The 11,245-nt window shown below is 42.8% G+C and overlaps 1 non-coding gene across 1 annotated transcript; it reads right to left on the bottom strand.

Moving 5' to 3' along the window:
* Positions 1-440: 440 nt before the first annotated feature.
* On the bottom strand, positions 441-581 carry LOC116534851. Its single transcript, XR_004261917.1, has one exon. It is a non-coding gene; the product is annotated as a U4 spliceosomal RNA (small nuclear RNA).
* Between the last annotated feature and the right edge of the window lie 10,664 nt (positions 582-11,245).

The following is an 11,245-nucleotide window of genomic DNA, read 5'->3' on the forward strand; positions in this document are numbered from 1 at the left end:
CAGTGACCACCAGCAGACAAGGATTTTACTTCAAATTCTAGGGGAAATGATTTCAAAACTAAAATTTTACATCCAAGCAACCACCATCAGCATAGGGTAAGGGTAGAATAAAAAGTAAAAAAAACTTTACTTTACCTTCCTGTTCCCATTTTTCTTTTAAGGACAGATATGCTCCAGCGAATGAGAGAGTGCTCTAGAGGGAGGCAAGCCCAGGGTCCTGGCATGGGAAGGCATTGCCCATGCTGATGGCTAGGGCCTGCAGTGACAGTGATCTGCAGGCCTGGGATGCTATTGAATTGAAACTGACCCAATAATCCCATAGACAGATTTTTGTTTTCTTTTATTTTGGATAAACATAGAAATTGACTTTTCTGGTGCTAAAGCTTGAAATTTACATTTGTTTCTTTGTTTGTTTGTTTTTTAAATTTTTTTTTATTCAGTCCCTGTAGAGACTGCCAAAAATTGCCAATGCCAACTATATTTCAAGTTGTCATGGCGGGGTATTGGGAAAAGTTTTCAATTAACAATAATCATGCCTCAGATAAACCCCATTGGCTATAATACTGCCACTGCACAAAGCTTACATTTGTTTTATCTGAGCTCCTTTCCTGGGAAAAGACCCTCAGGTCTCTCAAAAAATAGTATCAAAGAACTGCAACTCACCAGATCATTGCATTGGGCAGTGAGATGGCAGACCCCTCATTCACCATGATTGCTTCCTTATTTCTCCCTAGTTCCTGTTTTCCTCCACATTATTACATTTCTTCCCTGCTATATAAACCCCTAAGTTTAGTCCATCAGGGAGGTGGATTTGAGACTGATCTCTGATCTCCTAGTCTGCAGCACCCTGGGAAAGCCTTCTTCCTTGGTAACAATCTCTCTCAGTGTTTGGTGTTCTGTTCAGTGAGCAACAGGACCTAAGTGGAACCCCTGGTGTTTCCATAACAGAATCAGCCTGAAACAAAAGGACAGAGAGTTACAGGAGGGGTGCCCCCAAGGGAAAAAAAAATTGACAAACTACCTACTATGTTTGAATGTATGGAGAGGCAATTTACATTTTAGGAGATTTATAAGAATGAACATAAATTAGCAATTGGCACATAAAAACCTAAAAAGAAAAATTAAGATTGTCATTCTCTTAAGAAAGGAGTGTTGAATGAGAAAGAAAATGTAGTGAATTATGTAGTATATCACATGGCTAAGCTTTGAATAATATTTCCACGGTCATAGTAATATAAATACCTGGTAACTGTTGACCAAAGTAGAATACATTTACGATGGGAGGGAAATTGTAATGTATGAGAGCCAATTATTTTCTTCTGCAGAAGGAAGACAAAGGATAGTATTAAAGTAGAAAAATAAAGAAATAGCAGCATAAGCAAGTTATTTAAAAATATGGAGGCAAAGATCAAAATAAACAGCTAACCTAATTGGAACTGGAATCGCTTGTAGTGGGAATCAGGAGCAGAAAGCTGGTAGGTGCAAATGCAGTTGCTGATTAAAGAATTTAAAAAAAAAAGAAAGCTGGTAGGGGAGTGGCTGCTTTTGTTACAAGCTTGTAAAATGATTTCACTTGCTAATGTATCTGTAACTCTAAAAATTAAGAGTTTCTAAAAAAAAGAAAAAAATAAGCTTGAGGGCATTTTTTTTTTTTCTTTTTTTAAAAAACAGAACCTTGCTCTGTCACCCAGGCTGGAGTGCAATGATGTGATCTTGGCTCACTGCAACTCTGCCTACTGGGTTCAAGCGATTCTTTTGCCTCAGCCTCCTGAGTAGGTGGGACTATAGGTGCACACAACCAGGCCCAGCTAATCTTTGTATATTTGGTAGATACAGGGTTTCGAGATATTGGCCAAGCTGTTCTCAAACTCCTGGCCTCAAGTGATCCTCCTGCCTCGGCCTTCCAAAGCGCTGGGGTTACAGGTGTGAGCCACTGTGCCCAGCGGCTTGTGGACATTTTTTGGTGTCTGGAGATATGAGCACATTGGGTAATGTGAAATCTGATGCATATCCAAACCCCCACCCTGCTGGATGCAGCCAACCACAAGTTCCCAGTGTAAGTCTAAGCCTCCTCAAGGACTCTAGTCTGGCTCCTCCTCCCAAGTTGTTCTAGAGGTCACTAACCAGAAAGATTGATTTCTCGTTGGCGGTTTATCCCCAGTAGCCAGAACACACACTACAGATACAGTGCTATCTTTTTTAGCATATGAAAGAAATGCATAGGTTGCCAGGCTAATTAACTAAATGTTATATTTAGCTGGGAAGATAACATAGCCCTAATGTTTGGATTTATCAGAACAAATTCCAGATGGCACACAAGCCGCAGAAAGAGGGGCCATCTGGTAAGAAAAAGCAGGGCTCATTTTTCTCTAAAGGTGAAAGGTAATAAATGTCAAAACTTTCTTTTCTTTCTTTTCTTTTCTTTTTTTTTGGGGGGAGGGGACCAAGTCTCACTCTGTCACCAGGGCTGGAGTGCAGTGGAATGATCACCGCCCATTGCAACTTCACCTCCCAGGTTCAAGTGATTCTCCTGCCTCAGCCTCCTGAGCACCTGGGATCACAGGTGCTCCCCACCATGCCCAGCTAATTTTAGCATTCTTGGTAGAGATGGGGTTTCACCATGTTGGCCAGGCTGGTCTCGAACTCCTGATCTCAGGTGATTTGCCCACCTTGGCTTCCCAATGTGCTGGGCTTATAGGCGTGGGCCACCGCGCTTGGCTATAAATGTCAAAACTTTCTATGTGGAAATATATCTATCTTTTGTTCTCCTGGAGGAGCAACCCTCAGCCTCATATATTACCTGTGCTAATTCAGATACCTGTAGCAGTATGCTCTTTCAAATACCTAAATAATTAACTATGATTTTAAGAAATACTTGGTGAGTACTGTAAGGTGTTGGCGTATTCCTGTTAAATATATATTGTGCAGTGACAGCTGCAGGCATTAATAAAACCATTTAACAGACTCTACAATTACACAAATTCTTTGAGTATATAAACCAATAAAAACGGAAATGCTTTTTTCCGAAATGATTTAAGATGTTGCTGCCATTTCTGATTCAGCTCAGCAGTAGTATTTTTAGTGTGTTTTCTGTTTGACAGGATGTTTCTTGCACATATTTTCTTCTCTCCCTATTCCCACTGCTCCTCTGATACTAATCGTTCCCTGCCCGTATTTATTCACCAGTTTCCCACCCGCCTCCCCCGGGCCCCACTTGCACACAACTGCCAGCTTAATCTTCTTTAAACATTGTGCTGTTTATATAACTTTACAGCTCAAAAAACAGTCAATACCTCTCTGGATGTCCAGAAGATATGCACAGGCTTCCGCTGACAGACACCCCCATTTCATCACCCAGCCCCCTCAGTGTGAGTCTCCCATGCTCCAGGGCTGCAGCCAGGCTATCACCCCAGGAACTGGAGCTCTGTGCCCAACCTTAGTGCTTTTGGCTGGGGCCAGAGCCTCTCTTTGCTGGGCCTAACAGCCTTCTTAAGGAGTCTGGGCCCTGCTCCGTCTACCCTGAGCTGAATCCAACATGATTCAGCATGAAGGTGGGAATTGTGCCCACAGAGAGGCCGCTTGCTCGAGCCCACCTCCAGGTCAGCTTCCACGGGTGAGGTCATTAGCCCAGATTTTATGTGATGGGAACAGCTGAATACCCTTGGTAGTAAGCAGAATAATAATGTTCCCCTACCCTACAATGTCTACAGCCTAATCCCCAGAACCTGTGAATTTGTTATATTACATGGCAAAAGAGACTTTCTGATTAAGTTAAGGATCTTAGGTTGGGGAGATTATACTGGATTAGCCCACTAGGCCCAATGTAATAATAAGGGTCCTTATCAGAGCAAGGAAGGAGGGTCAGACTTGGAGAAGGTGATATGAGGACAGAAGCAGAGGTCAGAGACAAAGGGAGCTTTTGAAGACGCTAAGTGCCAGCTTTGAAGATGGGGGCGGGGGTTATGGGCAGAAGAATGCAGGGAGCCTCTGGAAACTACAAGGAATGGATTCTTCCCTGCCCGCCAAAGGAGCCAGCCGTGCCAACACCTAACTTTAGCCTAACTCATATAATTGAGATTTCTGACCCCCAGAATCGTCATATAAGAAATTTGTGTTGTTGTAAGCCACGAAGTGTGTAGGTGATTTTTTCCAGCATCAGTAGGAAACTACCACACTCCCCTTGCAGGCTCTCCTGGTCCCAGTCCTAATAATCCTGGCCTGCACTCTGATGTGCCTATTATCAGGCTCTCAGGCTGAGACTGACAAAGGCTAAAACCTGCACAGTCCGATACATTCACCACCGATCACATGTAACTATTTATAATTAAACTTAAACCAGCCATAATGGCTCACAGCTACAATCCTAGCACTTTGGAAGGGCAAGGTGGGAGGATTGCTTAAGCCCAGGAATTTGAGACCAGCCTGGATAACATAGTGAGACTTCGTCTCTACAAATAAAACAATTAACAGGGAGTGGTGGTGTGTACCTGTGGTCCCAGCTACTGCAAAGGCTGAAGTGGGAGGATTGCTTGAGCCTGGGAGGTCGAGGCAGCAATGAACCATGATCTTGCCACTGCGCTCCAACCTGGGCAAGAAAGCAAGACCCCATCTCGAAATAAATTAACTAATTAATTTAATTACAGTAAAACTTTCAGTTCCTCTGTTATACTAGCCACATTTTCAGCATTTAATAGCCGTATGTGGCTAGTGGTTACCAAACTGGATAGTAAAGACAGAATAATTCCATCATCTTGGAAAGTTCTATTGGACAGTGCTGGTTATAATGACATGCCGTGTACCGCTAGTTTTTATAAACCACTGAAGCTGTTTGAATAAAAGTCAAATGAAATCTCAAGTGGAAGTCAAATATGTTACAGAAACAAAGTCAGAAGTGCTTTAACGGGTGCTTTTATGTCCTCCTTCCTTTTTTCCTTTTTTTTTTTTTTTTTTTTTGAGATAGAGTCTGTCTCTGTCACCCAGGCAGAATGCAGTGGAGTGATCTCGGCTCACTGCAGCCTTATATGTTCTCTTTCTAAATAGAGAGTCCTGGTGATGTTTTTGGGTCCCAGGAATCGGTGTTAGCCCAGACATGGTTTACAAGCCCCTTAAGATACAGTTTCACCTTCCCCCCAGGAGGCTGTAAACAGTATAAATCTCTTGGGGACCTCCCAGGCTGAGGAAACAGGGCTTAGAGGGGGCTGATGTGAGCATCCTGGAGTGCTTGGCCCTGGCACGATCGCAGGACTTGGCCTTTACCAGTCTTAGCCTGAACGCCTGGTAATAGATACATCACGCCAGGATTATTAGGACTGGGACCAGGAGAGCCTGCAAAGGGAGTGCGGTAGTTTCCTATTGCTGCTGGAACAAATTACCAGAGAGCACTTCTGGTCTGCTGTGTTGCTTAGAAAGTCTGTCTGTGGTAAGGTGATATAAGCATCTTCACCATTTTCTTGCAAATTTGGAAGTTTTCATTCAAACTTTTTTTTTTTCATTGTCACCAAGGCTGAAGTGCACTGGTACGACTACGTTTCGCTGCAAACTTGACTTCCTGGGCTCACATGATCCTCCTTCCTCAGCCCTCTGAGTAACTGAGACCACAGGTTCCCACCACCATGACTGGCTAATTTTTTTGTTTGTTTGTTTTTTTTAAGTTTTGGTAGAGATAGGGTCTCACTTTGTTGCTGTCCAGGCTGGTCTCGAATTCCTGGGCTCAAGCAATTCACCAGCTTGGCCTCCCGAAGAGGCATGAGCTACTGCACCAAGCCATTTTCTTTAATTTGTCTGGTATTTGTCTGTATAATATGAGGAAGTGATCCAGGTTTATTTTCTTCAATGAATAGCAAATGTCCTGTCATTTCCCCCCACTAACTTGAGATGCCACTTTGGTGATAAAATAAATTCCCACATATAAGCGGATGTTTGTCTTTTTCTCTCTCCCAGCAAGGTTAAAACCCTGCTTTAATTTCTATAGCCTTGCTGTTTCTTTTGCTCTCTGGCAGGGCAGTTCTTCTCCCATTTTTCTTATTTTTCAGTTTTTTTGTCTGTTCTTGTTCGTTTCCTCTTCCTGAAGCACTTTAGCATCCGTTTGCCAACTTTCCTCTAAATAGCCTATTGAAAGTTTTTGGAATTTATAAACTAATGAGATAATTGACATCAGAAAAGCACTGAGTCTCTGGATTTAGGAACACCATTTGCTGTTCTGTTTATTTAGGTGCTTATGTTTGTGCTTTTTTTTTTTTTTTTTTAAGATGGGGTCTCACTTTGAAGCCCAGGCTGGAGTGGCACGATCTCGGCTCACTGCAACCTCCACCTCCCGGGTTCAAGCGATTCCCCTTGACTACAGGTGCGTGCCACTATGCCCGGCTAATTTTTGTATTTTTAGTAGAGACGGTGTTTCACCATGTTGGTCAGGCTGGTCTCAAACTCCTAATCTCATGTCTGCCAGGCTTGGCCTCTCAAAGTGCTGGGATTATAGGCGTGAGCTACCGCACCTGGCCATTTTTGTGCTTCTTAAAGTTTTATCCTTGTCTTCATTTCATTGTAAGTCAGTTTTAAGGCATTTGTTGTTACTAATGTGAAAGGGTTTTGGTTCCCCGCCGTGGATTTTTAAATCACTTAATGAGAGTATTCAGAAAAATGAGAATTTTGTTTATGTGGTTGTCTTACTGAACACTCTATTTTAATGTTTTGTTTTTTCTTCTGTCAATTCTCTGGAATTTTCTAAACAGAGTATGATACCATATACAAACTATGAGAGTTTCTCCTTTTTTCTCCCTGGTATTTTTATCTCTCCCTTCTTTTCTTGGCTTACCTTATTGGAATATCCAGCATGAGGTTGAGTAGGAGTGGGAATAGCAAGTACCCCTCTACATTCTTGACTTTTAATGAGAACACTTCCATCATCTCACAATTGAGTATAATGTTTGCTGAAAAAAAGGTCTCTGTTTTTCTAGTTTGCTCAGAAAGTGATGTTGAAATTTAACCAAAATATTATTTCACATTGGAAATTATTATATATTTTTTCTTCTTTAAATTGAAAGTATTGAATTCTAATAAGAGATCTAATATTGAAATAGCTTTATATTCCTGGAATAAATCCTATTTAGCCAATCACATTAGAATTAGTCTTTACATACATAGATAAATTCTATCTGACACTATTTAATTCCCACTTGGTTTTTTGTGTCTATATTTTTAAGTGACATTCCTATATTTTTAAGTTTTCTTTTTTTAGGCTATTTATTTTAAAGTTTCTCTAGTCAGTAAGACTATGATAGCCTTGTAGAATGATTTGGGAAACTTTCCATCTTTTTCTAACCTTTGGAACTTTTCTACGTCCTAAGGTCTGAGAGAACTTTCCTGTAACTGTCTGAGACAAACAGTTTTTTCAGGATGGATTTTTCACTAACTTTAATTTCTTCTGTAATAATTGATTTATTCTATTTTTCTACCTCTTTTTTTTGAGACGGAGTCTCGCTCTGTTGCCCAGGCTGGAGTGCAGTGGCAAGCTCTTGGCTCACTGCAACCTCTGTCTCCCGAGTTCAAGCAATTTTCCTGTCTCCCTCTCCCAAGTAGCTGGAATTATAGGCATGCGCCACCACACCTGGATAATTTTTGTATTTTTAGGAGAGATGGGGTTTCGCTATGTTGGCCAGGCTGGTCTCGAACTCCTGACCTCAGGTGATTCACCCACCTCGGCCTCCCAAAGTGCTGGTCTCAAACTCCTGGGCTAAAGCAATTCTCCTGCCTCAGCCTCCCAAAGTGCTGGGATTACAGATGTGAGACACTGCACCCGGCCTATATTGAGATTTTCTATGTGGCCTAATTCCATAGAGGCTCTTATGAGTATTCTGAGGTCAACAGAAAAGACTGCATGTGAATATATACGTATATTTGTATGTGTAAATATATGTGCATATGTGTGTACATATATCCATTATATATAAAATCCAGTAGTTATTAATATTATTCAAATCTTCCACATGCATGCAGAATTAAATTTTTGTCTGTTTTATTTGTCAGTTTTTGAGAAAGATATGTTAAAGTGTTCCACTCAGATTTTGATTGTCAATTTTTTCTTGCATACTTGCATGCATATTAAAGCTGTGTTATTAGAAGGGGAAAGGCTCATGAAAATATATTTTCTAGGCATATAGTTCGTTTATATAAAATCTCTTTACTCATTCTATCTAATGCTTTTGGTTTAAATTCTATTTTGTCTGATATTATTTTGCAAAAACTTACCGTCTTTTTTTTTTTTTGATACAGAGTCTTGCTCTGTCGCTAGGCTGAACTGCAGTGGTGCGATCTCGGCTCACTGCAATCTCCACCTCCCGGGTTCAAGTGATTGTCCTGTGTCAGCCTCCCTAGTAGCTGGGATTAAAGGGCACGCCACCACACCCAGCTAATTTTTTTGTATTTTTAGTAGAGATGGGGTTTCACCATGCTGACCAAGGTGGTCTCCATCTTCTGACCTCATGATCCGCCTGCTTTGGCCTCCCAAAGTGCTGGGATTACAGGCATAAGCCACTGCACCCAGCCAAAGCTTTCCTTCCTTCTTTCCTTTCCTTCCCTCCCTCCCTCCCCCCTTTTCCTCCTCCCTTCCCTTGACCCCTTCCCTTACCCCAGTCCCTTCCCTTCCCCTCTTTCCCCTTCCCTCCTTTCCCCCTTCCCTTCCTCCCTTCCTCCCTCCCTTCCCTTCTTCTCTTTCTCCTTCCCTCTTCCTCTCCCTTCCTTCCCGGAGTCTTGCCCTGTTGCCAGGTTGGAGTGCAGTGGCATTTATCTCAGTGCAACCTCTGCCTCCTGGGTTCAAGCGATTCTCCTGCATCAGCCTCCTAAGTCGCTGCGACTACAGGCATGCACCACCACTGTCCTGCTAATTTTAGTAGAGACGGGGTTTCATTTTGTTGGCCAGGCTGGTCTCAAACTCCTGACCTCAAATGATCCTCCTGTCTCAGCCTCCCAAAGTGCTGAGATTACAGGCATGAGCCACTGTGCCTGGCCTCTGTCTTTAAATTATTTTTTAATCTGTATAAATTTTAATTTACATGGGCACATGATTTTTGTTGTTGTTGTTGCTGTTTTGAGAAAGAGTCTCACCTGTCACCCAGGCTGGAGTGCAGTGGCATGATCCTGGTTCACTGCAACCTCTGCCTCCCAGGTTCAAGCAATTCTCTAGCCTCAGCCTCCTGAGTAGCTGGGATTACAGGCATCCACCACCACATCCAGCTAATTTTAGTAGAGATGAGGTTTCACCATGTTGGTCAGGCTGGTCTCGAACTCCTGACCTTGTGATCCTCCCACCTCAGCCTCCCAAAGTGCTGGGATTACAGGCGTGAGCCACCGCACCCAGCCGGACACATGGCTTTAAAAATCAAACATGTTATAAGACTTACAATGGCCAGGAACAGTGACTCATGTCTGTAATCCCAGCACTTGGGGAGGCTGAAGTGGGAGGATTGCTTGAGCCCAGGAGTTTGAGACCAGGCTGGGCAACATAGAGAGACCCCATCTTACAAAAAATATTTTAAAAAAATTAGTCGGGCATGGTGGTGCACACCTGTAGTCGCAGCTACTCAAGAAGCTGAGATGGAAGGATAGCTTGAGCCCAGGACGTCACGTCTGCAGTGAGTTATGATCTTGCAACTGCACTGGGCCACAGAGTGAGACCCTGTCTCAAAAAAAAAAAAAAAAAAAAAAGACTTAAAACAAGTATCTTCCTTACCCCAACCCCCGCTCTATTTTCTCAGCCTAGAAACAATCAGTACGTTGTTTCAGATAATTGCTCCACATTTCTAAATAATAATCTTCCAGAGGGGCACTGTGGCTCACACTTGTAATCCCAGCACTTTGGGAGGCTAAGGCAGGTGGATCACCTGAGGTCAGGAGTTCAGGACCAGCTTGGGCAACATGGTAAAACCCCTTCTTTACTAAAAAAAAAAAACCAGCAAAAATTAGCTGAGCATGGCGACGCATTCCTAGAATCCCAGCTCCTTGGGAGGCTGAGGCAGGAGAATTACTTGAACTGGAGTCGGAGGTTGCAGTAAGCCAAGATTACGCCACTGAACTCCAGCCTGGACAACAGAGAAAGATTCATCTCAAAATAAAAAAAATAGATAAATAATCTTCCCACTACTGAAATCCCTTGAATTTTCAGTTTTCTATTTTCTCCATTTCCTGTTGATGGACATTATCACTTTGTTCTCTTACATGACCCCACCACATTCCCATTTCCATTCTTCACATCCTCCCAAAATAGTTGTAATTTTTGGTTAGATCAATATTCATTATTACGTCTATGGAGATGTGATTCACAGCCAAGTTATTTCATATACTATGATTCCATATCATTTTCAGATAGCTTTCTGTTTTCTCAGGAGTTAATGAATTTCTCTTTTTGCTTGGTTTTTTAGGTGCCTTGCCCTAATCCCTCCCCAGCTTTCCAGCAGAAGTCTGGGTCTCAGTCCACAGTGTGCAGGCTCCTCTCTGCCCTCCCCTGTCATTGGCTGAGCTCCAGGCCTCCCGCTTTGCGGTTCTCCTCGATTCTCTTGACCCTCGTCCTGGGCATTCTCTTGGTCATGCTCCTGTGTTGGATCTTGGATTTAACATCATGTCTCTCATTTTCTTGGTTCACTCCCTTGTTTTGATGGGCCATGTTCCAACTTCTTACAACAGGCTACATGAAGGTGGCCTGTCAGAAAATGTCTTTATTCTACTCTTACATTTGATTGACAGTTTGGGGGTATCTGTAGGTTTCTAGGTTGGAAATCATTTTCTTTTCTTTCTTTTTGAGATGGAGTCTTGCTCTGTCACCCAGGCTTGAGTGCAGCGGCGCGATCTCGGCTTATTGCAATTTCCGCCTCCCGGGTTCAAGTGATTCTTCTGCCTCAGCCTCCTGAGTAGCTTGGATTACAGGCACCGGCCACCACACCCACTAATTTTTTGTGTTTTTAATAGAGAAGGGGTTTCATCATGTTGGCTAGGCTGGTCTCAAACTCCTCCTGACCTCAAGTGATCCACCCACCTCGGCCTCCCAAACAGGTGTGAGCCACCTCGCCTGGCCCCAGAAATCATTTTCCTTCAGAATTCTGAAAGCATTGCTGGCTGTAGCTGTGTTCTTGAGACATGTAATGCCAATCTGATCTCTACGCCTTTGTCTGTGGCCTGTTTTGTTTCCTGGAAGCTTTCGGCATCTTTCTTTTGTCCTGAGTGCTCCAGAATTTCACAATGAGTTGCCTTAGTACGG

This window comes from Sapajus apella, unplaced genomic scaffold (genome assembly GCF_009761245.1).
Source record: "Sapajus apella isolate SASKATOON/1434 unplaced genomic scaffold, GSC_monkey_1.0 scaffold89, whole genome shotgun sequence".
NCBI classification, from domain to species: domain Eukaryota; kingdom Metazoa; phylum Chordata; class Mammalia; order Primates; family Cebidae; genus Sapajus; species Sapajus apella.